Source organism: Schistocerca piceifrons, chromosome 9 (genome assembly GCF_021461385.2).
Source record: "Schistocerca piceifrons isolate TAMUIC-IGC-003096 chromosome 9, iqSchPice1.1, whole genome shotgun sequence".
NCBI lineage: Eukaryota > Metazoa > Arthropoda > Insecta > Orthoptera > Acrididae > Schistocerca > Schistocerca piceifrons.
This window is the reverse complement of record NC_060146.1, coordinates 178869961-178897138: the sequence shown is the minus strand read 5'-3', so window position 1 is coordinate 178897138 and position 27178 is coordinate 178869961. Positions and strand designations below refer to the sequence as shown.

Genomic DNA, 27178 nt, shown 5'->3' with positions numbered 1-27178 from the left:
ATACGAGCCACCGAGGACACAGATCTACTATCTTCATTTATATAGTTAAAGACTACCCGGCCATTGACCTTAGGCTGTGCGAATGCGCACAGGTTGGCCAAACGCTTCCGGGAATCGTCACCTTAGTTGGCGCGACTACAGAGTGGTTTGGCAAATATCTATTAGGAACATTACGTATGTAGATTGTGGACAGTTGGGAATGTGGGTCTCACGGGAAGCCTGCAGGGGTAATTCCCTGCAGTCGCGCTATTCATCCTCGATGGCTCATATGGATAGAGCGTCTGCAATGTAAGGAGGAGATCCCGGCTTCGAGTCCCGGTCGGGGCACACATTTTCAGCTGTCCCCATCGAGAAATATCACCAACACCTGTCGGCAGCTGAGGATTTCAATTAATTATGATTATTATCATTTACGTCTACCTGAGTTATACCGGCTACTTTAAGATCCTCCTTAACCGCAACGATCCATTTAGCTGGCTTCGTTTTGGCCTTACTTCTATTTTCATAGAATTCTACTATTTGTTTCGTCAACCTAGTGGGTGTCATTTTTTTAATGTGCCCATATAATTTAAGGCTTCTTTTTCTCATGCACCCATGTTTGTCTATGTATTCTTCTATTTCCTTATTATTTCTCAGTTTATAAGTTTCTCCATCAGTAATTTCGACCTCTAATACTTTCGTAATAATCTTTCTTTTTTTTGAATTTCTCCAATATCCCTCTTTCTATTTAAAATTAAAACTTCTGCTTAAAGACATTCAGTTTTGATTACAATGCTGTAATGCCTAGGTTTACTGAATTTAAAATGTGTTTTTTACAAAAAAATATTTTGTTTTAATCTGAATAAAGTTGCTACTTTTCGAGAGCGAACGTCGTTTGCAGCTTTTTCCAGAGCGTTTTCTTGTATGATTTCCCCCAGATATTTAAAGTGATAAACCCTTTATATTTTTCCATAATTTTTGTTCAGAAACTCTGGTGCCTGTTTGCCGCATTTCATTTTTCGAATGATATGTACGGTCAGACACTACTCAGTCAACTTCTTTGTTGATTTTATTATAACTGCCGCTTACACAGTTTCTTTAGTAGGAGCACCGGAGACGTCAATGTACTGCTGTACGGTGCCAGATTTGCACCTGGTGGCCAAAAATTGGAACTATATTTTTTTTTCAGCGTAAATCGGTGCCGCATTTTAGCATTAGCATATCTACCAAGTTTCGCCACCATACAACACTTACAGCCTACTCTGGACCTCCGTGAGTATTTCCACTTCAATTATTACCGCCAACACTGGCACAAACAGGCGGTGTAGCGGTTCAGGTGTACCTGTGGGAGCGAGGAAAGGGGGTAAGAGCTCCCTAGACTGACATATCTGAACGAGTAAACACCCGATTCTTTAAAGAATCGAGTTCCTACGTATAAAACTGCTTCAAACGTCTGATTCCTTGTTAATCGTTAACCACGTATTGAAGCATGTAACCGAGAAAAGAATTAGAATCTTTAAAGTTTGTTGGAAGTCGCTACGAGCTTTCATTAGGAAACACCGGGTGAAACTGGGTAATTTGCGCTCCATTTTAAACAAAAGCTACTTTTTCAGCCATTTCAATGTTTATGATGTCGAATCTCCTGAATTACGTGTCGTGCTAGATATAATTTTGCAGATACGTTAAGTGACAAATGTAAATAGTGTACGCAAAGTGTGTTGCGAATAGAGTTCGTAGTAAAGAAGTAATAAATTAAAACATAATGTCTCATACTGAAGTTTTACTGCATGAACAAATAGAATGTAGTAAGCGATAAATTTGTTTTCCTTTCATCGTTTTTGTGGGCGGGGGTCACCGAGAAATATATTTGTAAAGCTCTTTAATGTCAGTACCACCATTAGACTGTTGTTTATTTACAGTTTTACATTTACACTTACAAAATCATGATTTCGGCTTCAAAGTGCCATTATCAGGCGTTTTAAATTGCATGGGATGGCATACTGTCGTATTAAAATACTCTATTAGATACATAGTGTGTGTGAAGCCGAAATCATGATTGTGTAAGTGTAAATGTAACACTGTAAATAAACAACAGTCTAATGTCGGTACTGACTTTAAAGAAATATATTATGAGTGTGGCCCCGCATTATGAAAAAATTATTAGATTTGTAAAGGTTTGACATGATGTGTGCAGGCCGCTAAGTGCTCTTACTCTCAAATGAGATCGACAGTATTAAAATAATTGGCTGATTTCCAGTTTTCCACGGATATTTACATCCGTTGGTGTGTGGTACAGACTCGTCGCTCCACCAGATCTGTTCCTCCAGTGGTGCTGTTATCACACAAGCTGTGAGTGCACCTCTGATTACAGGGTTTGGAAGCAAATTTGAATTCAGATATATTCGATGCACAGCACTTTAAGCTGAAAAATCACTGACTGTGTTGTCTTAATTTCTCATCATCCGCTGTTGTTCTGATTCCGTAGTGAATTTGATGTGCGGATGCGCGCGCCCACACACACACACACACACACACACACACACACACACACACAAAATTATGTTGATTTTTTGTGGACCATAACAAAAGAAAAATGTATGATTCTGTATCAGAAATTAAGGCTCGTAGGGAGGTATTAAGGCATGCGTTTTTTCCTTCGCTCTATTTGCGAGTGGAACAGGAAAGAAAAAGAACAGTAGTTGCACAAGATACCCTCCGCCACGCACCATACTTGCGGAGTATTTATGTAGGCGCAGTTGCAGTAAAACGCCCTGTAAGGAGAAGAAAATCTGTGGCACCATCACTGTATATCTGTAGAATAATTATGTCACAGTTCAGCCGTTGATGTATCGATAGTAAAGTGCAACGAATTCCGTCGATCTTGTCTTTATCCTCGTGTTGTCAGTCCACCTTTAAAGAGGCAGTGGGGAGATAATAGAATGGCCAGGCTTTTACGTGTGGGTTATTCAGCTCCCCATAAATTGTGTGTGTGTGTGTGTGTGTGTGTGTGTGTGTGTGTGTGTGTGTGTGTGTGTGTGCGTGGGTGTGTGCGTGCGTGGGTGTGTGTGTGCGTGGGTGTGTGTGTGCGTGGGTGGGTGTGCGTGGGTGTGTGTGTGCGTGGGTGGGTGTACGTGGGTGGGTGTGCGTGGGTGGGTGTGCGTGTGTGGAGGGAAGTTTACGATCCCCATTACAGCGCGTGTCCCCTCTCTCTTCACCGGGTACAAGTCGTGTGCGTCAGTCTAGCCGAGACTGCATCAAATTTTACGGCCCCACACGATCGCCCAGGTCGTAAATCAGGCGGTGTTATGCCGATATAAACTCCATACGCGTCGCTAGCAGTCTTTAGCCCTGTAACGAGAAATAGACTCCTAAACTGTTTTTGCTGTCGCACAAATGACTACAGATTGCGGTGAGCGAAGGTAAGCGCAGGTCAACACGCAAATAGGACACCGAAATGGGAATGGCATAAATACGTACGTAAGTATTTTATTTCCAGTGGGCCTTCAGCCTGTATGAGATCGAAGGACATATATCACTTTAAGTAGGCCTACGAGTTGCATTATTTATTTATTTGCCTGCAGTAATATGTTATACGACGAACTCGTTTCGGTACTTTGCCATTATCAAGTGTACCTGTGCAGATGGTATAATAGGTGTAGTATTGTTCATTTCGTCTGTATATACATATGGAAACTTACGACTTATCTTGGAGCATAAACGACCGTTGTCTTTCTTTACGATTAGATCCTGTTATTTATATGTCTACTTTTTATTTGCGTGATACTGTGAAGTTTTTCGTCAGATTTTCTGACAGATTTGGCTCCAGCGATGCTAGACGTTTACAACGGAATTTCTATTTCGCGAAAAGTCGGTGATTACGCTTAATTTTTGGAGACACTTTTGAGGTTTTTACAGTGATTTCTAGACTACCTGGATGTAGATCTCTGATCTCAAAACTTGGAACTTCGACGTGCCTGCAGAGTCTTGTCATCTGCGTAGTCCGCCATGTTGTAATCAAAAATCTTCCACTGGTCTATGCGTGATAATCTCTTACTTATTTCTGGCAGTGACCTTCCCATCAGTGTGTGATGATATGGCTGATGTGAGAATAGAATCTAAAAGTATTTTCATTTTGCGTTGTCGTGGCAATTATGTTGTAATTAGACAAGAAACGAAATACGAGTGTCTTTGGCAGGTAAGTACAGACACTTACCATTTACGTAAAAACCTAGTGGTCTCTATATATCTGATGTCGAAACCAGATATACAGAGATCACTGAGTTTTTGCCTAAATGATGAGTGTTCTATTGTGTTTACCGCGATAAATTACTGTTTTTCTTTTATAATGCCAACAAAATTTTGTAGGTTTTTTTTGTTTAAAATCTGTTTTTTCGTCTTCCGGTATAAAGCAGAAAATATTGGAAATGCCCTTAAAGTTCTGCACACAGTACCTAAAGGACACACAGTGAACGTTGTGGGGTAAATGGAAATTTATTCTCATACAGAGACATACCAAGATGACACCCACAACGAACAAACAGATTTTAAATATGCAAAATACCTAGAAAATTTTACTGACATTATAGAATAAAATTGGTAAACACAGAACAATATAAGGCTTATCATTTACGTAACCACCACACAAATACTATCTCTGAAAATTCAAACGTAATCACTGACATTCCGCGAAATAGTCTGGTTGGTTGATTCGGGGGAGGATGTGGAAGGAAGTGGGCTGTGCCCTTTCAAGGGAACCATCCCGGCATTTGCCTGAAGCGATTTAGGGAGACCACGGAAAACCTAAATCAGGACACAACATACAGTCATACAGCCAACCGCTTGAACACAGCTGGTAGGTACATTGACCGAGGTTTCGACGCCTAGTAAGCATGTCTTCATCAGAATTAAATTTTGCTAAATCGTAATATTACAATGCTAAAAAGCGATGGTCACAAACTGGAGCAGCTACGCTCAAGTCAATAGTAAATAAAAGATTAGAAAGTTTTATTTAGCTGCTCCAAATTGTGACCATTACTTTTTAGCGATGTAATTTTACGATTCAGCAAAACTTGATTTTGATGAAGACACCCCTAGTAGGCGTCGGTACCTAGGTCAATGTACCTACCAGTTATGTGGAACCGGTTGGCTGTAGAACCCCATATTGAAACTAGTATAGAGTTGCTGAGTAATAGCTATGTTCAAAACTGTAACTCAGGATGGCCGGATGAGGGTTTGAACCGTCGTCCTCCCGAATGCGAGTCCAGTGTGCTTACCACTGCGCCACCTCGCTCGGTCCGCTAAATGGAAATTCCATTGTAAACAAACAGCATTACAAGCTGGAGCTGTCAAAAATGACTTAACATACGTAGGTTGGAACTTAAATAGTGGCAACAGTGCTGTGGACACACTATACAATGGAATCTACTATTGTCGCTGCTACCACACGTTGTTGACATACCTACCTTACCTCTGAGCAAATGGACTCGCCCATCCCACATCACCGGCGCGCGCGCAATCGAAGGAAACAGTCACTTGTGAGCGAGCGGTCTAACGTAACGGTGTCACTATATTTTCGAAACAGGAACAACGCAGTTGGATCAAGATTGAATACACCAGAGGTCCTACAGCACGACACTGTCACCAAGTTCATCAAGAGGCGTGCGAGAAATCGGCATTGCCGTACAGAACAGTGGCAAGTGGGTAAAAGCCTTCAACGAAGGTCGGCAAACTGTGGCAGACATGCATCCGGCAGGTCGTCCTAGCGTCTCTGAAGAAGAAGTGTGGTGTCACCGCCAGACACCACACTTGCTAGGTGGTAGCTTTTAAATCGGCCGCGGTCCGGTAGTATACGTCGGACCCGCGTGTCGCCACTGTCAGTGATAGCAGACCGAGCGCCACCACACGGCAGGTCTAGAGAGACGTCCTGGCTCTCGCCCCAGTTGTACAGACGGCTTTGCCAGAAGGGGATCACTGACAATTACGCTCTCAATTGCCGAGACGATAGTTAGCCTAGCCTTCAGCTACATTCGCTACGACCTAGCAAGGCGCCGTATTCAATTGCTAATTAATATTATGAAGCATGTATCATCAAGAGCAATGTTCTACAATTATGGATTAAAGTTAAGTATTCCAGAAGCTACGTACTTTTCTTTATAGCATTCATTATATATCCTGTTTCAGACCTCACGCCAGCCTGCGTGAGCTTAACGCGTGCCTTTCGGCTACTTCCGAGTGGCGTGGCTGTCTTGCTACGCCACTACAAGAAGTGCATGCTGTTGCCGCGTTAGTGGACAGTGATCGACGCCATACAATTCGTGAGCTCGCTCACGAAACCAGATTAGCGCATACGACTGTGCTTCACATCCTGAAGGAACGCCTTGGCATGCGAAAAATTGCATCACGATGGGTTCCACATGACTTGATCGAAATGCAGAAATGGATGCTTACGATGCTGCTCATACGCACTTGGAGCACTATGAGCAACCCACCCATAATTTCGCACGACAATGCGCGGGCGCATACAGTGCAGCCTGTGGCTGCTAAGTTTGGTCGATGGTACTGTGAAGTACTGAACCATCCACCATACTCCCCGGACTTAAGTGGGCGTTTAAAAACATCCCAAATGTGTTATATAGAATTCAAGTCAGGACTCTGCGCAGGCCAGTCCATTACAGGGATGTTATTATCGTGTAACCACCCCGCCACAGGCAGTGCATTATGCATTATGAACAGGTGCTCTATCGTGTTGAAAGATGCACTACCTTCCCCGAATTGCTCTTGAACAGTGGGAAGCAAGAAGGTGCTTAAAACATCAACGTAGGACAGTGGTATGGTAGTGCCACGCAAAACAAAAAGGGGTACAAGCCCCCTTCATGAAAAACACGACCACAGCATAAGACCATCGCCTCCAAATTTTACTGTTGGCACTATACACGCTGGCAGATGTTTACCGTGCATTCGCCATACCCACACCGTGCCAACTGATCGCCATATTGTGTACCGTGATTTGTCACCCCACACAATTTTTTTTTTTCCACTGTTAAACACTCCAATGTATACGCTTCCTACACCAAGCGAGGCGACGTTTGTCATTTACCAGCGTGATGTGTGGCTTATGAGCAGCTGCTAGACCACGAAATCCAAGTTTTCTCACCTCCCACCTTACTGTCACAGTACTTGCAGTTGATCCTATGCAGTTTGGAATTCCTGTGTGATGGTCTAGACAGATGTCTGCCCAATACACATTACGACCCTCTTCAACTGTCGGCGGCCTCTGACAGTCAACAGACAAGGTCGGCCTGTACGCTTTTGTGCTGTACGTGTTCCTTCACGGTTCCACTTCACTATCACATCGGAGGCGGTGGACCTAGGAATATTTAGGAGTGTGGAAATCTCACAGTCAGACGTATGGCACAAGCGACACCGGATCATCTGCCACGTTGGAAGTCCGTGAGTTAAGCGGAGCGCCCCATTCTGCTCTCTCACGATGTCTAATGACTACTGAGGTCGCTGATGTGGAGTACCTGGCAGGATGTGGCAGCACAATGCAACTAATATGATAAACGAATGTTTTTGGGGGTGTCCGGATACTTTTGATGACATAGTGTAAGTTGTACAATTGCACACACTGTATTGTCTTTTTGTCATTTTTGTTTTCATTCTGTTGATCATCTCCCATTTTTGTATGAACATGTAACTAATCCGGTTAAGTGCCTTTTGTAGCTCGTTGTCAGCTTAGTCCAGCAAGGCAATGTACACTACTGGCCATTAAAATTGCTACACCAAGAAGAAATGCCGATGATAAACGGGTATTCATTGGACAAATATATTATACTAGAACTGACATGTCATTACATTTTCACGCAACTTGGGTGCATAGATCCTGAGAAATCAGTACCCAGGACAACCACCTCTGGCCTTAATAACGGCCTTGATACGCCTGGCCATTGAGTCAAACAGAGCTTGGATGGCGTGTACAGGTACAGCTGCCCATGCAGCTTCAACACGATACCACAGTTCATCAAGAGCAGTGACTGGCGTATTGTGACCAGACAGTTGCTCGGCCACCATTGACCAGACGTTTTCAATTCGTGAGAGATCTCGAGAATGTGCTGGCCAGGGCAGCAGTCGAACATTTTCTGTATCCAGAAAGGCCCGTACAGCACCTACAGCATACAGTCGTGCATTATCCTTCTAAAATGTAGTGTTTCGCAGAGATCGAATGAATGGTAGAGCCAAGGGTCGTAACCCATCTGAAATGTAACGTCCAGTGTTCAAAGTGCAACCAATGGCACCCCATACCATCACGCCGGGTGATACGCCAGTATGGCGTTGACGAATACACGCTTCCAATGTGCGTTCACCTCGATGTCGCCAAACACGGATGCGACCATCATGATACTGTAAACAGAACCTGGATTCATCTGAAAAAATGACGTTTTGCCATTCGTGCACCCAGGTTCGTCGTTGAGTACACCATCGCGGGCACTCCTGCCTGTGAAGCAGCGTCAAGAGTAACCGCAGCCATGGTCTCCGAGCTGATAGTCCATGCTGCTGCAAACGACATCGAACTGTTCGTGCAGATGGTTGTTGTCTTGCAAACGTCCCCATCTGTTGACTCAGGGATCGAGACGTGGCTGCACGATCCGTTACATCCATGCGGATAAGATGCCTGTGGTCTCGACTGCTAGTGATACGAGGCCGTTGGGATCCAGCACGGCGTTCCGTATTATCCTCCAGAACCCACCAATTCCATATTCTGCTAACAGTCATTGGATCTCGACCAACGCGAGCAGCAGTGTCACGACACGATAAACCGCAATCGCGGTAGGCTACAATCCGACCTTTATCAAATTCGGAAACGTGATGGTCCGCATTTCTCCTCCTTACACGAGGCATCACAACATTTCACCAGGCAACGGCGGTCAACTGCTGTTTGTGTATGAGAAATCGATTGGAAACATTCCTCATGTCAGCACGTTCTAGGTGTCGTCAACGGCGCCAACTGTTTGAATGCTCTGAATCATTTGCATGTCACAGCATCTTCTTCCCGTCGGTTAAATTTCGCATCTGTAGCACGTCATCGTCGTAGTGTAGCAATTTTAATGGCCAGTAGTGTAATAAGTAAAAACGATCGTTTCGAAGTTTTCTCTATGTGCAACTTACGCTAATGGCATAGACAGTGTCCCAGTCGCTCCTATGACAGTTGCAACCCAGGAAAAGAAGGGGACAGGTGGAGGGGGGAGGGCAAGTGTTGTAGACAGGTGCGCGGTCCGCAGCTGCGGCAGCTGCCGGTGTAACGACCAGCTGCTGGAACGTCCTCGCTGTAAAAGGCTTCTGCTACCGGCAGAACGACGTTAGCTGCGCTGTACCGCGGCCCGAGCAGACACGGTCATCCAGCGAGGTTAAATGGCCAGTGGAAACGAAACGGAGTGAAGCCGAGGCCGCACAGTGTAATGTGCCGAAAACCGACTAAATTTGTTGATACCTTGTAGCCGCAACACCTGAGCTGATCCACGTGTACATGCTTAATCAGCAAAATATTGTCGGGGCCCGCGAGAGATGCGGGCCCTACAACGAACGGGGACGTCACGCTAGTAGCCTTGTGCGTCATACTTCGCGAACGCTCGGCTAGGCGCGTCAGTCTGGAACCACGCGACTGCTACGGTCGCAGGTTCGAATCCTGCCTCGGGCATGGATTTGTGTGATGTCCTTAGGTTAGTTAGGTTTAAGCAGTTCTATGTTCTAGGGGACTGATGATCTCAAGTCCCATAGTGCTCAGAGCCATTTGAACCATTTGAACCCTCCGATGGTACAGATATCTTGTTACTTTGTTTCAATCTATTAAAATGTCACTTGTGGTAGAATAGAAAACGACGCAGACCACTTTCTAAGACCGAGTGCTATTGTAAGCAGGGTTTGTGCCGTTCCACGCCTTCGAGGTCAAAGGTGTACTTCGTGAGTACAATGTGAGCACCACACTTTCTCCTCCCACGAAGTTTTTCCACAGGCCGCTTTGAAACCAATCGCAGGCCGGTTCCGAATGATCAGCCGTGTTTTAACCTCTTCAGTCCCATGGTTACACATTGGACTTAGAGATCTTTTTACTATCTTAAGACTGGTGGAATACGTTCGTGTGGGTTGCGTAGGTTCAGTTTCTGCCGCTAGATCGCAGCACACCAGTTGGTAAAAAATTGTTTATTAATTTTACGGAGTGGAGCGTCGAATTCCACGGACTGAAGAGGTTAAAGATCGAGAGTTTTCTGTTAACGTTTCTATTTGACGGCACTAACGAATCATGGACTTTTTATTATTCGATGCGATTGACTTTGCATTGCTTTGTAAGCTGTTGTAAATATTTTATCACGTGTGATGATCTGTAGATCGAAACGGTCTCAATAGGAAAGCTCTTTGCGGTGAATATGGACGTTTTTCAAGTGATGGAAATGCCGTGTGGCGAGGGCCTCCAGTCGGGTAGACCGTTCGCCTGTAAAGCGTCCCCAGTGATATATTACGAAAAGACTCAAAAACCGGTATTTATAAAGAAGAGACATTTAAAATTTGAATAATAAGTGGACACTAGCCGCTCAGGCGAACATAAATTTTTTCCGTATTATAATAATTTCTCGTGTAAGTTTCGACGGAAAAGAAATATAACAAAATGATCTAAAGAGACGACAGGATACGCTCTTTTGTTATTAGTCGTCTTCACTTCTTCTCTTGTGTTGGTTGCGTGCAGACGGACATCTTGCGAGTGCTGGCAAATGTAAGCATATTTGTACGAATTAAGCAGATAATATATTGACTTAATATTATTGTGCACTTTTAATTTGTAAGAGGTGATCCCGACTTCATGTCCGTCTTCCTTGAATTTACCTGCATTCAAGTAATCTACAGTTCAACAAACGCAGCGGCCGATGCAGCCAACGACGCCATTAGGTGGCAATATTAACTTATAAAAAAATTAGCGGAAGGGAAAAACTCGCCCGCTATTAACATAATATTCATTTTTCTCCACAGCCGCACGAAGTTGCATAAAATGTGTAGCTTTAAGGTTCTTATTTTCAGTACCATAGCCGAGTGTCAGAGCCAGGATTCCGACTACAATGCAATGGTTAACGGGGGTAAGAGGAAATATTGTCGCGCCTCTATGGGCCGCAATTGCAATTAATAACTAAAGATTTTTTGCTTTTAAGTGACTAACCGAGGAAATTAATATGGAAAGTTTATTCCATTGTTCAACTTATATGCTCATGTTTTAAGATTCAGTGAGTCTAACGTTCATTAACGTAACAAATAATTTAAGATTAATATTGTTAAAAAGGAGAACTTCAGGAAAGCATTCAATCGTAAATCAAATTTGAATGAAATATCACTTTTATTAAGGCCCACCACGTAAGTCGGCAACAATAAAAAAATAATGATAATAATATATTAAATTACGACGGCCGACGGACGCGAGACCTGGTGCAAGTCTTTCGAGTTGACTCCACTTCGGCGACTTGGGTGTCGATGGGGATGAAATGATGAAGATAAGGATGACACGACACGCAGTCCCTGAGCGGAGAAAATCTCCGACCCAGCCGGGAATCGAACCCGGGCCGCTAGGCACGACATTCCGTCGCGCTGACCACTCAGCTACCGGGGGCGGACTGCCAAGTGATATTGAGCGTCTAGAGGCGCTCGCATAGGGTGAGCAGCGACGCGCCGACCTCAGTTGAGACTTCCGCACCGCACCGCCACTGCTACGCGCCGCCAAGTTGGCTCGGCTGGTTTCAGTGGTCCCGCCACCGGTCTGTGCTCGCAGATCGCCCGATATCTCCCCCCGCAAGTCTCGCTAATTCTGCCACCACTGCTCGCTGCACCGACGACAGCTCCGCTAATTACCAGTCCGGGGGAATTCGTCGGCAGGCAGCGACGGTCGTTAGCCAAGTTGGTCGTCGTGTCTCGAAGGGGAGGCGACGCGTATCTCGGAGTACGGTTGGGGAGGGTGGGGGGGGGGGTGAGATCTGGGGTAAGATTCTGCAGAGGGGTCGGATGGCTGCAAAACATCCGCTCCCCTTGGTGGGTGTGGCTCTACGCCTGTATGACTGCACGAGCGGTTTACTCGGCACAAGATGGCGTTGCTGGTGGCCCCCTACAAGATATCAACGACCGCCGTCTACATTTGAACATTAACATCTACATCTAAATCTACACTACTGGTCATTGATATTGCTACACCAAGAAGAAATGCAGATGATAAACGGGTCTTCATTGGACACATATACTATACTATAACTGACGTGTGATTACATTTTCACGCTATTTGGGTACATAGATCCTGAGAAATCAGTACCTAGAACAACCACCTCTGGCCATAATAACGGCCTTGATACGCCTGGGCATTGAGTCAAACAGAGCTTCTATGGTGTGTACAGGTACAGCTGCCCGTGCAGCATCAACACGATACCACAGTGCATCAAGAGTAGTGACTGGCGTATTGCTACGAGCCAGTTGCTTGGCCACAATTGACGAGACGTTTTCAATTGGTGAGAGATCTGGAGAATGTGCTGGCCAGGGCTGCAGTCGAACATTTTCTGTATCCAGGAATGCACGTGCAGGATCTGCAACATGCGGTCGTCCATTATCCTGCTGAACTGTAGGGTTTCGCAGGGATCGAACGAAGGGTAGAGCCACGGGTTGTAACAAAAAAAGAAAAAAATGGTTCAAATGGCTCTGAGCACCATGGGACTTAACATCTGTGGTCATCAGTCCCCTAGAACTTAGAACTACTTAAACCTAACTAACCTAAGGACAGCACACACATCCATGCCCGAGGCAGTATTCGAACCTGCGACCGTAGCAGTCGCGCGGTTCCAGACTGAGCGCCTTAAGGTCGTAACACATCTGAAATGTAGCGTCCACTGTTCAAAGTGCCACCAATGCAAACAAGAGGTGACCGAGTCGTGTAACCAATGGCACCCCATACCATCACGCCGGGTGATACGCCAGTATGGCGATGACGAATACACGCTTCCAATGTGTGGTCACCGCGATGTCGCCAAAAACCGATGCGACCATCATGATGCTGTAAACAAAACCTGGATTCATCCGAAAAAAATGACATTTTGCCATTCGTGCACCCAGGTTCGTCGTTGAGTACACTATCGCAGCCGCTCCTGTCTGTGATGCAGCGTCAAGGGTAACGGCAGCCATGGTCTCCGAGCTTATAGTCCATTCTGCTGCAAACGTCGTCGAACTGTTCGTGCAGATGGTTGTTGTCTTGCAAACGTCCCCATCTGTTGACTCAGGGACCGGGACGTGGCTGCACGATCCGTTACAGCCATGCGGATGCCTGTCATCTCGACTGCTGGTGACACGAGGCCGTTGGGATCCATCACGGCGTTCCGTATTACCCTCCTGAACCCATCGATTCCATATTCTGCTAGCAGTCATTGGATCTCGACCCACTCTAGCAACAATGTCGCGATACGATAAACCGCAATCGCGATATGCTACAATCCAACCTTTATCAAAGTCGGAAACGTGATGGTACGCATTTCTCCTACTTACACGAGATATCACAACAACGTTTCACCAGGCAACGCCGGTCAACTGGTGTTTGTGTATGAGAAATCGGTTGGAAATTTTCCTCATTTCAGCACGTTCTAGGTGTCGTCACCGGCGCCAACCTTGTGTGAATGCTCTGTAAAGCTAATCATTTGTATATCACAGCATCTTCTTCCTGTCGGTTAAATTTCGCATCTGTAGCACGTCATCTTTGTGGTGTAGCAATTTTAATGGGCTGTGGTGTACACAGATACTCCGCAAGCCATCAAGTGGTCGGTGGCGGAGGGTGCTCTGTACCAATACTTGTCATTTCCTTTCCTGTTGCACTCACAAATGTAGCGAGAGAAAACGACTGTGTATATGCTTCCGTACGAGCTCAAATTTTTCGCATGTTATCTTCGTGGTCCTTACGCGCAATGTATGCTGGCGGCAGTAGAATCGTTTGCCAGTCAGCTTCAAATGCTATCATCATAAACTAAAGGCTACGCCTTGTCGATTTAGCCACGTCCTTCCCTCCATTGTCATCCTCTTCAATTCTCCATACGATTTCATCCCCATATCTTCTTTGATGTTATCAATATTCGTTGCTCTTGAGCTGCCTCTTGGATTTTTTCCTAAAACTTTTCCTTCAAATACATTCTTTAGCAATTGTATGTGTCTCATTATGTGCTCTGTCATTTTGGATTTTCTTCTTCCTATATAATTTAGCAGCGTTCTGTTCTCACTCACTTAAGACCTGTTCATTACTTTTTCTATCTACCCAGCTTCTTTTCGTCATTCTTCTCCATATCCACATTTCCATTGCTTCCAGTCTCTTTTTCTCTGCCTTTCCCAGAGTCCACGCTTCACATCCGTATGTTAAGACACTCCAGACAAAAGTTTTGGCAAACTTTTTCCTACTTTCTAGGCTCATATGATTGTCTGTTAGTAAATTCCTTCTATTTTGGAAAGCTCGTTTTGCCAAGGCTATTCTTCTCTTTGTATCTGTGATACATTTATTGTCGTCAGTGATTGTGCTCCCCAAATAACAGAAATTCTTAACCTACTCTAGAACATCACCTTCTAGTTTAATATTAACTCTACCATTTTCTTTTGCCTTCCCCACTACCATTGTTTTGTTTTCGTCTTATTTATCAAATGCTAGTTATCTAAATTTTCTCAGTAGTGTTTCTCGAAAAGAGCGTTGTCTTCACTCAAGGGATTTCCATATGAGTTATCGAAGAATGTCCTAACAATTACGTATTGCTCGAACCTGTCTGTGACAAATCTACACTGAAGAGCCAAAGAAACGGGCACACTGCCTAATATCGTGTAGCCCCCCAAGCGCCGCAACACGAAATGGGCTCGACTAATGTATGAAGTTGTACTGGCCGGAACTCACACCATGAATTCTGCAGTGCTGTCCATAAATCCGTAAGAGTGCGACGGCGTGGAGTTATCTTCTGAACAGTAAGTTGCAAGGCATCCCAAAAATGCTCAATAATATTCATGTCTGGACAGTTTGGTGGCCAGTGGATGCGTTTAAACTCAGAAGAGTGCACCTGAAGCCACGCTGTAGCAATTCTGGACTTGTGAGGTGTCGCAGTGTCCTGCTGGAATTGCCCATCGGAACGCACAGTGGACAGAAATCGATGCAGGTGATCAGACAGGATGCTTACGTACGTGTCACCCTCAGAGTCGTAGCTAGACGTACCAGGGTGCCCCACATCACTCCAACTGTAAACGCCCTCTACCATTACAGACCCTCCACCAGCTTCCACTGTCCCCTGCCGACAAAGTGGGGGGGGGGGGCATGGATTCATGTTGCCTCCATACTCGTACACGTCCATCCACTCGGTACAATTTGGAACGAGACTCGTCCGACCAGGCAACATGTTTCCAGTCATCAACAGCCAATGTCGGTGTTGATGCGCCCAGACAAGGCGTAGAACATTGTGCCGTGGAGTCATCAAGGGTACATGAGTGGGCTTTCGGCTCCGAAAGCCCATATCGATGACGTTTTCTTGAATGGGCCGCACGCTGCCACTTGTTGATGACCCAGCACTGATATCTGCAGCAGTCTGAGGAAGGGTTGCACTTCAGTCACGGTGAACGATTCTCTTCAGTCATTGTTGGTCCCGTTCTTGCAGCATCTTTTTCCGGCCACTGCGATGTCGGAGATTTAATGTTTTACCGGATTCCTGATGTTCACGGTACGCTTGTGAAATGGTCATACGGGAAAATCACCACTCCATCGCTACCTCGGAGATGCTGTGTCCCATTGCTCGTGCGCCGACTATAACACCACGTTCAAACGCACTTAAATCTTGATAACCTGCCATCGTAGCAGCAGTAACCGATGTAACAACTGCGCCCGACACTTGTTCTCTTATATAGGCGTTGCCGAACGCAGCGCCGTATTCTACGTGTTTACGTATATCTGTATTTGGATACGTAGGCCTATACCAGTTTCTTTGACGCTTCAGCGTAACAGACAACCTCTGGAATGCTTCGAAGACTCCTCTCCAGCGACCTGGTACGGATCCGAAATACTCGAGCAGCAGTCAATAATAGGTCGCGCCGGCGCTCTATATGCGGCCTCCTCTACAGGTGAACCACTGTTTCCTTCCAGTGTTTTCAAGACACAGCGGTGCCACACCTGTCGTCAGGTGAGGGAGAAGGGCAGCATCTGGAATGACGTCAGGTGACGGCTGGTAGAGTTGACAGAACTCTGAAGGTCCAGCGGTACGCCACGGGCATCATGCATCCTCATCTGTTACCCCAAACCACCGTAGTGCCATTTTCCAACAGGACAATGCGCGTCCACGCGTTTCACGGGTTTCTATTAAGTGTCGGGGTGATATTGAGACACTCCCATGGCCGCAAGTCCTAGACCTCTGTCCGGCGGAACATGTGTGAGACCAGCTCGAACGTCAACTTCGTTACAGTGACAATGCTCACAGCATCAAGGGCCAGTTACAAGAGTTGGGGAGCCAACTTGCTTCAGGGAGGCACCACATGCAGCCGAACCAGTGCACGCACCCAGGCAACAGTGGGTGTAGCGTCATAGCGATAACTGAGCTCTTACTTCCCCGTCCTTTGCAAATTTAACTCAATGCTGTAATCACCGGAATACAATCATATTTCCTGTCAAACTGTGAAGATTTATTTATTAACTCTCCTGCTTCCCTTCTGGGTGCTCCTCGTTCTTGTCATAGGAGAGTAGCTTCATAAGCCTGGTAAAAAACGAAGAACAAATGTTTCTTTATATATATATATATATATATATATATATATATATATATATATATATATATATATATATAGTTAAGGCTCACCGGCCATTTGACCATCTTCTTGTGTGCGGATCCACAAACAGTGCCCGAACTCTTACGGGAATCGACGGTAAACCGCGAGTAATGAGTATGATGGGCAGGGGCACTATGAATATAGTGCGGGGCAATAAGTTGCAAATGTGGGTCTCACGGGAGGCGTGCCAGAGATAAGTCCCTGCAGTCGCACTATCCTCTGTCCCCTCGGTGGCTCAGATGGATAGAGCGTCTGCCATGTAAGCAGGAGATCCCCGGTTCGAGTCCCGGTCGGGGCACACATTTTCAAGTGTCCCCGATGACTTATATCAACGCCCGTATGCAGCTAAGGGTATTCATTTCATTGTAAATGTTTCTTTCGTAAACAACTCACCTAACTTCTCGACATACTCTCCTCTGAGCGATATATATTTGGTTCAGCGATCACCCAGCTTTTTCAAAATAGTTTACATCTACATCGACATATATAGTCTGCAAACCAGCACGAGGTGCATGGCAGAGGGTACGTCCCATTGTACCAGTTACTAGCGTTTCTTCCTGTTCCACTCATGTATGGAGCGCGGGAATTATGACTGTTTGAATGGCTCTGTGCGTGCAGTAATTGTTCTAATATTATCCTCACGACCCCTGAGTGAGCAGTAGGTAGTGGGTTGTGGTATATCCCTAATCATTTAAAGCCGGTTCTTGAAACTTTGTTAACAGACTTCCTCAGGACAGAGCCATAAAATTTCGGGCGTGCAGCCGCGTAATTCAATTTCTTCTTCTAATATTTCGGCTGAATACCGTCCAACCATCTTCAGAGTCAGCCGAAGCGACTAACGGTTCAGCACTGGCTTCGTGTATCTCTGGCCGCACCCGCAGCGGTTCGGTTCTCGAGTTTAAGAGGACGGAGCGAGTGCCGGAGCGTTAGTCACTCTGAAGATGGCTGGACGGTATTCAGCCGAAATATTAGAAGAAGAAACTGCAATTACGCTGCTGCACGCACGAAATTTTATGGAATACTCTTTAAGACGCGAAAACATGAAGATTTCTCGGGATAGTTTATGTCTGTCTTCGAGAGTCTTCCAGTTCAGTTTCCTCAATATCGTTGTGACATTTTCGCGGCGATTAAACAAACCTGTGACCATTTCTGCTGCTCTTCTATGTATACGTTCAATACCCCTTGTTACTTCTGTCTGGTACGTGTTCCACACACATCACTAATACTCTAGGAAGGGTTGCACGAGTGATTTTTAAGCAATCTCTTTTGTAGACTCATTGCACTTGCCCAGTATTCTACCAATAAACCGAAGTCTACCAACCTGCTTCACTGCGACTGAACTTATGCGATCATTCCATTTCGTTCCGGCGTAACGGCGAGCTGCGGCACGAAGATCGACAACGATACAGCAGAGAGGGTTGGGAGACGACGTCAGGCAATAGCACGCTGACTACGAGGTCACCACGACAGGAGCGGCCCCTACACGAAGAGAATAAAAGGGACGCGTAGCCTGGCCTCGGCCGCACTAGAAGACGAGCCGTGACAGAATCATTTACTTGCATGCATGTTGTATACGAGGTGCATTCAAGTTCTAAGGCCTCCGATTTTTTTTTCTCCGGACTGGAAAGAGACAGAAACATGCGCATTGTTTTAAAATGAGGCCGCGTTCATTGTCAATATGTCCCAGAGATGGCAGCACCGTACGGCAGATGGAATTTTACCGCCAGCGGCGAGAATGAGAACTGTTTTAAATACTTAAAATGGCGACGTTTTCCTTACTTGAACAGCGAGCAATCATTCGTTTTCTGAATTTGCGTGGTGTGAAACCAATTGAAATTCATCGACAGTTGAAGGAGACATGTGGTGATGGAGTTATGGATGTGTCGAAAGTGCGTTCGTGGTTGCGACAGTTTAATGAAGGCAGAACATCGTGTGACAACAAACCGAAACAACCCCGGGCTCGCACAAGCCGGTCTGACGACATGATCGAGAAAGTGGAGAGAATTGTTTTGGCGGATCGCCGAATGACTGTTGAACAGATCGCCTCCAGAGTTGGCATTTCTGTGGGTTCTGTGCACACAATCCTGCATGACGAGCTGAAAATGCGAAAAGTGTCATCCAGGTGGGTGCCACAAATGCTGACGGACGACCACACGGCTGCCCGTGTGGCATGTTCCCGATCAATGTTGACGCACAATGACAGCGTGAATGGGACTTTCTTTTCGTCGGTTGTGACAGTGGATGAGACGTGGATGCCATTTTTCAATCCAGCAACAAAGCGCCAGTCAGCTCAATGGAAGCACACAGATTCACCGCCACCAAAAAAATTTCGGGTAACCGCCAGTGCTGAAAAAATGATGGTGTCCATGTTCAGGGACAGCGAGGGCGTAATCCTTACCCATTGCGTTCCAAAGGGCACTACGGTAACAGGTGCATCCTACGAAAATGTTTTGAAGCACAAATTCCTTCCTGCACTGCAACAAAAACGTCCGGGAAGGGCTGCGCGTGTTCTGTTTCAAAAATGGTTCAAATGGCTCTGAGCACTATGGGACTCAACTGCTGAGGTCATTAGTCCCCTAGAACTTAGAACTAGTTAAACCTAGCTAACCTAAGGACATCACAAACATCCATGCCCGAGGCAGGATTCGAACCTGCGACCGTAGCGGTCTTGCGGTTCCAGACTGCAGCGCCTTTAACGGCACGGCCACTTCGGCCGGCTGTTCTGTTTCACCAAACAACGCACCCGCACATCGAGCTAACGTTACGCAACAGTTTCTTCGTGATAACAACTTTGAAGCGATTCCTCATGCTCCCTACTCACCTGACCTGGCTCCTAGTGACTTTTGGCTTTTTCCAACAATGAAAGACACTCTCCGTGGCCGCACATTCACCAGCCGTGCTGCTATTGGCTCAGCGATTTTCCAGTGGTCAAAACAGACTCCTAAAGAAGCCTTCGCCGCTGCCATGGAATCATGGCGTCAGCGTTGTGAAAAATGTGTACGTCTGCAGGGCGATTACGTCGAGAAGTAACGCCAGTTTCATCGATTTCGGGTGAGTAGTTAATTAGAAAAAAAAATTCGGAGGCCTTAGAACTTGAATGCACCTCGTACATTGAAGGACATTGATTATGTGCATGTCGCTAATTGCTCGCGACCAATCTTTGTAAAGAGTATTGTCAATCAACTTTATTGCAATAAAAACCATTAGTGTAATTTGCTTACATTGTTGTTTAGGTACCCGAGAAAACAGCATTCTAGGCACCGTATATTACAGGAGTTGGCAGGATACCACACATTTCATATCCCTACACACCCAGGTATTTGTATGAGTTGGCCGATTCAAACCGTGAGATTGATATTATAGTCATAGGATACCAGGTTTTTTCGTTTTGTGAAGAGCAGAATTTTACATTTATTAACATTTAGAGCAAGATGGCAACCTCTGCACCCTGTTGAAATCTTATCAAGATCTGACTGAATATTTATGCAATTTGTCTCAGATAGTACCTCATTAGAGATAACTGCATTATCTGCAAAATCCCTGATTTTAATTATTAACACTATGCCGTCCGGCGACACCACAGTAGTGTCGTGAGCATAGTATCGCGCAGTGGCCGGCGACAGCACGTTAGTATCTTTTGCGTTCTGTTGATGTTTTGTTTAGGTAACAATAAGTTACACACGTCGACAAATTGTTTGTTTTTGTAAGTACTTGTGCCCTTCCATCGTGGCAGACGAAAGAGACTATACGATTATTTGCGATCAATGCAAGGATATCTTGTCTGACGTTCCGTACGACTTGGCAGATTGGGAAGAAGATATTGGGTCCAAAAAAAATTAAAGTGAAGCAGAATCGTCGGAAGGTAGTGGAATACTTCCAATAAGAATTCAGCGAACGCTACGGTTGCCAACTGATTCATATGAAGCAGACGAAGAAGACAATGCACAGTGGTCAGACTTTGATTTACCGAGGATCAATAATAAATTTGGAGGATCCCAGAGTCCAAAAGTATTTCCCAAATATACACAGAGCGTCGAGGATATCGTAGAATTATATATTGGGAATGATCTATTTCAATATATTAGCAACGAAACCAACAAGTACTACAATCAAAACTGCAACAGAAGGAAAAATGGATAAAAAATGCAAATTTGTCGATGTTACGGGACCCGAACTTGGAAAACGGTTTGGGCTTGCTATCCTTACGGGAATTGTAAGAAAAGCAAAGCTCGATGATTATTGGGCAACGAATCCGTTGATAGACACACCGATACTTCGCAAAACGATGTCCCGCAACCGATTCAGACAAATATTATTATTTTTACATTTTTCCGGCAGCGACAATAAACCGGATCGTGCCGTTTAATTGCACGTTATTTAATACATTCCCTATATGTCAATATTTCAATACAGAACACAAGAGTATCCGATTTCACGGCTTTTTATGGAAAGTGTCCTGATTCGTGGATAAAAGACCATGTACCTGCTTCTGAGCAAAACTTGGAGGTTGCCACTACATCGCGTACGTCCCACCATGATCCGGTTGACAGACTTTCCAGTTACATAAAACACTACCACCTAATACTTATTTCCGAGACGTATAAACGAAAATGAAGAAACTGCCATGTTTCTTCCCAAAAAAGGACAGCAGACTTAATGTGAAAGTCCTGTAGAGTTGCGTTACACCTTGGAGACTGTTTTGCTGCATATCATATGAAAGAGAAATGCTAAGAACCAAAGACAATGCAAATAAACAAGTATATGAACAAACAAACTTTTTGTTAATTTACGTATGTATATCTTCGAAATTACATGCAGGTAGGGGAACAGGGTTGAGAACTTATGAGAACTAACGATGAGATTAGTAAAACTTAAAAAATTATAATCTCCCGATAATGTCAAGAACAGGCGGCGTCAAGCCAAGTAATCCGAATTAGCGCTGCCGGCGCCAACCGAATCTATTTGTACAAGACGTGCCGACGGCAAAATGTTAATATTGTCTGCAGGGTCATTAATATACGACATGAACATCAAGGATCCCAACACACGTCCCTGGGGAACACCTAAAGCTACTTCTACATCTGACGATTACTTTCAGTTCATCTACATCTACATCTACATCAAGATAGACTGCTCTGCCCTCCATACCAAAAGGTCTTCAATCCAGTCGCGAACTTCGCGTGCGACCCCATTGATCGCACTTTTGAAAATAAGCTTAGGTGCGGCACTGAACCAAATGCTTTTCTCTCAGACTCTGCAAAATACTCGTTCGCTGCAACTATCACTTCTCGATTTGACGAAAATTTCTTCAGAGCAAGCAAAAGTCTCAAATTAGAGTACAGGAAGACATCAAACTTCCTGGCAGATTAAAACTGTGTGCCCGACCGAGACTCGAACTCGGGACCTTTGCCTTTCGCGCGCAAGTGCTCTACCAACTGAGCTACCTAAGCACGACTCACGCCCGGTACTCACAGCTTTACTTCTGCCAGTACCTCGTCTCCTACCTTCCAAACTTTACAGAAGCTCTCCTGCGAACCTTGCAGAACTAGCACTCCTGAAAGAAAGGATATTGCGGAGACATGGCTTAGCCAGAGCCTGGGGGATGTTTCCAGAATGAGATTTTCACTCTGCAGCGGAGTGTGCGCTAATATGAAACTTCCTGGCAGATTAAAACTGTGTGCCCGACCGAGACTCGAACTCGGGACCTTTGCCTTTCGCGGGCAAGTGCTCTACCAACTGAGCTACCGAAGCACGACTCACGCCCGGTACTCACAGCTTTACTTCTGCCAGTATCTCGTCTCCTACCTTCCAAACTTTACAGAAGCTCTCCTGCACTTGCCCGCGAAAGCAAAGGTCCCGAGTTCGAGTCTCGGTCGGGCACACAGTTTTAATCTGCCAGGAAGTTTCATATCAGCGCACACTCCGCTGCAGAGTGAAAATCTCATTCTAGGAAGACATCAGTTGGGACTATGGTGAATGAGGCTGATAAGGAGCCAGTTCAAAGCCCAATTCATGTGTTTTCGCCACGTGTGGGAAGGTACATTATCCTGGTGAAAGAGTACTTTTTTCCGTGGCAACCTTGGACTTTTTCCAGCCAACGCTATTTTCAAACGATCCAACAATAAAGCATAATAAGGTCCACTTATGATTCTGCCCTTTTTCAGTAATCTATTGAAATGATTCTTTGGGATTCCCTCCCCCCCCCCCCCCCCAATAAAAAAGTCAGTGCAAATAACCTGCCTTCTTCGGTGCACTTTCACCAGCGTTTGTGCACTGTTTCGACTGCGTTTTGATTCTGGTGTGTAATGATGGATCAGGGTTTCATCAACAGTCATAAATCGGCGCAAAGAGTCTTGGACATTGCGGTGAAATGTGCCGGATGCGTTTTTGGTCGTTTGTGAGCATTCGCGGAACTCTCTTCGTATACAACTACATCATAGCCGATTCTCCGAGCTGGGTATTATACGAGGGTGAGTCAAATGAAAACCTTAAATTTTGTCGAACATTATTTATTGTGCAGAAGTGGTACAAAGCTGTATCACTTTTCAACATAATCTCCCCCACGCTCAATGCAAGTCCTCCAGTGATTACAAATTGCATAAATTTCTTTAGAAAAAAATTCTTTTGGTAGTCCACGCAAACACTCATGCGCTGCGTGGCGTACCCTTTCATCAGAACGGAACTTCTTTCCTCCCATTGTGTCTCTGAGTGGTCCAAACATATGGAAATTACCTGGGGCAAGGTCTGGTGAGTATGGTGGATGAGGAAGATACTCAAAATGCAGGTCTGTGATTGTTGCAACTGTTGTACGGGCAGTGTGGGGCCTTGCATTGTCATGTTGCAAAAGGTCACCTGCTGACAGCAATCCACGTCGCTTTGATTTGATTGCAGGCCGCAGATGATTTTTTAGGAGACCTGTGTATGATGCACTGGTGACAGTGGATCCTCTAGGCATGTAAGGCTCCAAAATGACACCTTTTTCGTCCCAAGAGAGAGTCAGCATAACCTTCCCTGCTGATGGTTGTGTTCGAAACTTCTTTGGTTTTGGCAATGAGGAATGGTACCATTGCTTGCTCGCTCTCTTCGTTTCCGGTTGGGGAACTGAACCCAGGTTTCGTCCCCAGAAACGACTCTTTCAAGGAAGCCATCACCTTCTCGTTCGAAGAGCCGAAGAAGTTCTTCACAAGAATCAACACTTAGTTCTCTCATTTCAGGAGTCAGCTGCTGTAGCACCCATCTTGCAGACACTTTGTGAAACTGGAGCACATCATGCACAATGTGGTGTTATGACCCATGACTAATCTGTAAACATGCTGCAATGCCATTCAGTGTCACTCGGAGGTTAGCTTTCACTTTGGCTTCAACTGCTGCAATTTTCTGTGGAGTTACAACTCGTTGTGCCTGACCTGGACGAGGAGCATCTTCCACTGAAGAACTTCCTACTCCATTCGTAGACTTGCTGCTGTGGCAAACATGCATCACCGTACTGAACCTTCATTCGTCGATCAATTTCAATAGGTTTCACACATGCACTACGCAGAAATCGAATAACAGAACGCTGTTCTTCCCTGGTGCAAGTCGCAGGTGGGGCGGCAATCTTTATGCTGATATAGCGACGGTATGTGTGCATCTGCAATATGCTGCCACCTACAGGCCATTCTGCACGCTGTTTGTAGCATACTTACCAACGGCGCGGAATTTCGTTTTTTTTTGTTTTTTTTTGTTTTTTTTTTTTTTTTTTCAAATTTAAGGTTTTCATTTGACTCACCATCACTCTTAGTTGAGATGCCTGCAATCTCATGAACTTCTATTTGGCAGTCTCGTATTAGCAAAAAAATGGTTCAAATGGCTCTGAGCACTATGGGACTTAACATTTATGGTCATCAGTCACCTAGAACTTAGAACTACTTAAACCTAACTAACCAAAGGACAGCACACAACACCCAGCCATCACGAGGCAGAGAAAATCCCTGACCCCGCCGGGAATCGAACCCGGGAACCCGGGCGTGGGAAGCGAGAACGCTACCGCACGACCACGAGATGCGGGCTCGAATTAGCACATCATGGATTTTGTCTGTCGTTTCCTTTGTGGTGACTTCAGTTGGACGACCGCAGTCTTTCATGCTTCTCCGACCACGTTTAAATTCGTTAATCCAAATGTATGTGTTGCCGAGTTTAAGTGAACTTCATCCAAACTGTTTTTCAAATGAAAATGTTTAATAACAGCACTATTTTTCAATCGCAGTCGACACATTCAGCAATTCAGTCTACTGTCAATTATGGACTGTACGGAGTGCAGTGTTGAAATCCTTTATACTATCTTTGGAATAATCAATCTTACCAACAATGAAGGAGCCACGGAAACGTTCCATTCTTTCATGTAAATTCATCTGACATATCACGCTACCCTCGTACTGCTTACATTGAAGCTGTGCAGCTCTGAAAAGCGGGTCCCATGTTCAATGCCTATCACGAGGTGCTGCAGTGTGTAAAGACGCTGATAGCGTAGACAAACAAGCCAGACGTTGTTCCACCATTTCGTCTGCGGGGGCGGCGCACCCCCGTTTAATTTAGCCGGTCTGGCCTCTCCGTCTTCCACTGCGCCCTCCGCGGCACGCAAACCAGCTATCAGTCTCGCGCGCTGTGGGGGAGCGGAGGGGGAGGAGGAACAATGAAATAACCGCACCCTCGCTAACCCTCGCCAGCACAGCTACGCCGCATTATCAATTTTAGTCCGGCGCAGCGCCGCAGCTAAAAACCTCTGCTCTGAGCGAGCCACGGACCCTACAGGAGGCGGGTCTGTCAGGGTACAATAGGGGCTAATCAAGACGGAGCGCCCTCGTTCAACCCGCTTCCAGCCTGGGCAGATTATGAACCGAGCTAACTCTGAGACCGCACTGAATTACGACAGGATTTGTTAACTTGTAAACTTAACCGTAGGCCTACGTCACGTTTACGATGGTGCACTTTAAAAAATCTAATCTGCAGATCGTTACAAACGGCGGTTCTTTCTGTCTACAAACTACACTCATGCTCATAAATTAAAGATGATTGCAGATTGTGGTGGCACTACACAAAACTGGCGCTAGTAGCTTGGTACATGGGGAACACACACGACACGTTATTGGTGATAAGTTGAGAAAACCGTCCCGAAACAAATGTGCTACAAAACGTCACTGTTTCCTGCGCATGTTCCCCAACATCCATAGGGGACATGATCACCATGCACCCGTACACAGGCCACACAACGGGTTAGCATACTCTGGATCAGGTGGGCGAGCAGCTGCTGGGGTATAGCCTACCATTCTTGCACCAATGCCTGTCGGAGTTCCTGAAGTATCGTAGGGGTTTGAAGAGGTGCAGCGATACGTCGACCGAGAGCATCCCAGACGTGCTTGAAGGGGTTTAGGTCTGGAGAACAGGCAGGCCATTCCATACGCCTGATATCTTCTGTTTCAAGGTATAATAATAATGTCGTGTGACTAGGGCCTCCCGTCGGGTAGTCCGTTTGCCAGGTGCAAGTCTTTCGATTTGACGCTACTTCGGCGACTTGCGCGTCGATGGGGATGAAATGATGATGGTTCAAATGGCTCTGAGCACTATGGGACTTAACATCTATGGACAACAGACCCCTAGAACTTAGAACTACTTATACCTAACTAACCTAAGGACACCACACAACACCCAGTCATCACGAGGCAGAGAAAATCCCTGGCCCCGCCAGGAATCGAACCCGGGAACCTGGGCGCGGGAAGCGAGAACGCTACCGCACGACCACGAGCTGCGGACTGAAATGATGATGATGATTAGGACAACACAACACCCAGTCCATGAGTGGAGAAAATCTGCGACCCAGCCGGGAATCGAACCCGGGCCCTTAGGATTGTTATTCTGTCGCACTGACCACTCAGCTATCGGGGGCGGACTGTTTCAAGGTACTCCTCCACGATGGCAGCTCAGTGGGGCCGTGCATTATGATCCCTCAGGAGGAAGGTGGAACCCACTGCACCCCTGAAAAGGCGGACATACTGGTGCAAAATGACGTCCCGATATTCCTGACCTGTTACAGTTCCCCCGTCAAAGACATGCAGAGGTGTACGCGCACGAATCATAATCCCACCCTACACCATCAAACCACGACCTCCATACACGTCCCTTTCAAGGACATTAAGCGGTTGGAATCTGGTTCCTGGTTCACGCCAGATGAAAACCCGGCGAGAATCACCTTGCAGACTATATCTGGACTCGTCCGTGGACATAAACTGGGACCACTGTTCCAATGACCATGTACTGTGTTCTTGACACCAGGCTTTTCGGGCTCTCCTGTGACCAGGGGTCGGTGGAATGCACCTTGCAAGTC

The 27178-nt window shown here is 45.8% G+C and overlaps 1 protein-coding gene and 1 non-coding gene across 2 annotated transcripts in view; both read right to left on the bottom strand.

Moving 5' to 3' along the window:
• The window catches only part of LOC124716829 (amyloid-beta-like protein), a 552604-nt gene that overhangs the window by 85942 nt on the left and 439484 nt on the right, over positions 1-27178 (bottom strand). The window lies entirely within an intron of this gene.
• On the bottom strand, positions 22496-22570 carry Trnas-cga. Its single transcript has one exon. It is a non-coding gene; the product is annotated as a tRNA-Ser (tRNA).